Here is a 2,500-nt window from a genome sequence, read left to right as displayed (position 1 = left end):
CCTCTTCTTGCTCCCCTCCTCCCTCTCCATGTTGCTCCATTTCCTCACGTCTCCAGTCACCTCCTCCTCCTCCTCCTCCTCCCTCTCCTCCTCCAACCATCCAGTTACCAGTAATAGTAAGTAAAGTTCTCTCTCTCTCTCTCTCTCTCTCTCTCTCTCTCTCTCTCTCTCTCTCTCTCTCTCTCTCTGCCACTGCCCCAGTACCGCCTCTCTCTACTGGGGTAGGTACTGGTGGATTTTCATTACCACGGCTACTTGAAGGGGTGCTGCTGTTCCGAGGGCGGCGGCGGCGGCGGCGGCGGCGGTGGTGGTGGTGATGGTGGTGATGGTGAGTGTGGTGGTGGTGGTGGTGGTGGTGTTGTGTTTAGGGCTTTTTGTGGTGCTTTATGGGTGTTTTTGTGATGGTGGTGGTGGTGGTGGTGGTGTCTGGTTTGTCGAGTCTCTGCTATCGATTGTGTGTGTGTGTGTGTGTGTGTGTGTGTGTGTGTGTGTGTGTGTGTTTTCGCTCTTCATTTGGTGAACTGTACTTTCTTTTGTCTTTGTCTGAACTTTCATACTACTACTACTACTACTACTACTACTACTACTACTACTACACTACTACTACTACTACTACTACTACTACTACTACTACTACTACTACTATTGCTACTACTACTGCTACTACTGCTATTCTTTTTACCGTTACTACCGTCTCCAACTCTCTCTCTCTCTCTCTCTCTCTCTCTCTCTCTCTCTCTCTCTCTCTCTCTCTCTCTCTCTCTCTCTCTCTCTCTCTCTCCACCGTCAATCTCTGCTTCCCTGAAACCTGTTGCTGGAGAGAGAGAGAGAGAGAGAGAGAGAGAGAGAGAGAGAGAGAGAGAGAGAGAGAGAGAGAGAGAGAGAGAGATACTGAATAATGAGTGAATAAAAGGTTACCACGTCTTACTTTCTCTCTCTCTCTCTCTCTCTCTCTCTCTCTCTCTCTCTCTCTCTCTCTCTCTCTCTCTCTCTCTCTCTCTCTCTCTCTCTCTCTCTCTCATAATGTTGGATGACTGGAATGGACTCAGTAATCAGCAGGCCGTTAGTGCTGAGTCAATGGAGAGCTTTAAAAGATAAGATAAATTAATGGATAAGAATGATAGTTCGGTAGACGTAGGTAAGTTTCATAGAGGCACTTCTACACGTAGGCCTATGACTTCTTGCAGCTTCCTTTGTTTTCTTACCTTTGTATGTTGACAAAGTGAAAGGAGAGATGTGGTTTAAGACTGTTAGGTTAGACTGGACAAGAAAGGTATTTAGATTTGTTAGGTTAGATTAGATTACACAAATAAGAGACACAATTAGACCAGCTAGGTTAGGTCAGGTCAGTTTACGTTAGGTTAGACAATTAAAAAACAAATTTAGATTAGCAAAGTTAGGTAAGGTTAAGTTTAGGTTAGTCTTGGTCAGATTAGACAAGAAACCTGTTTAAATTAATTAGGTTAGGTCAGGTTAGATTAGTAAGTAGAAAATGCATTTAGATTACCAGTTGGCTTTAATTAAGGAATAATGTTAAAAAAAAAGAAGTTAGTGAAAATATGTAACTAGAAGACTAATAGTACTCATGATTAAAGTAAAACAGATGAGAAGAGCTAGTTACCTCACTATAAACGTTAGGTAAATACAGATCACCTCAGCTAAAATTATCCAGGTATTCAAGGGCGCTTTAATAGGCTAACTGTGCGTCCAGGTGAGTTGTTATTAAGGACAGGTGAGAAGAGATAAGCAGGTGAGACACGTACGTGAGTTTGTTGTTTGAAAGGAAGGAGATAAAAGAAGAGAGAGAGAGAAGAGAGAGACCTACACACACACACACACACACACACACACACACACACACACACACACACACACACATCTTAATTAAAAGGTGGGTAGGTAGGTGGATGACGCATATTCTCTCTTTCATTCTCTCTCTCTCTCTCTCTCTCTCTCTCTCTCTCTCTCTCTCTCTCTCTCTCTCTCTCTCTCTCTCTCTCTCTCTCTCTCGGCAAATGATTCATCGCATTTTCTCCGATTTATTATAATTAGTTTCCTCCTCCTCCGTGTTTTTTTTTATCTTTCTCTTCTTCCTCTTCTTCTCTACACCCTCATCTTCCTCTTTCTCTTTCTCCTTTGTTATATTTTTATGTGTCTCTTTTCCCTTCATTCGCTTACTCACTCCTTCTTCTTCTTCTTCTTCTTCTTCTTCTTGTCTTACAGGTATCATTGTCTTCTAACATCATTTACTTTTCCTTCTCCTCATCTTCCTCCTTCTCATCTTCTTATGCACCTGTCCGTCCTCCTCCTCCTCCTCCTCCTCCTCCTCCTCCTCCTCCTCCTCCTCCTCCTCCTCCTCCTCTCAGAAGGAACCTTTAAACGCAAAGACACATCGCATCAATATCTCAAGCTTTTGTTGTTATTATTATTATTATTATTATTATTATTATTATTATTATTGTTGTTGTTGTTGTTGTTGTTGTTGTTGTTGTTATTGTTG

The sequence above is a fragment of the Scylla paramamosain genome, chromosome 29, assembly GCF_035594125.1.
Source record: "Scylla paramamosain isolate STU-SP2022 chromosome 29, ASM3559412v1, whole genome shotgun sequence".
Classification (NCBI taxonomy): Eukaryota; Metazoa; Arthropoda; class Malacostraca; order Decapoda; family Portunidae; genus Scylla; species Scylla paramamosain.
This window is presented reverse-complemented; position numbering follows the sequence as displayed.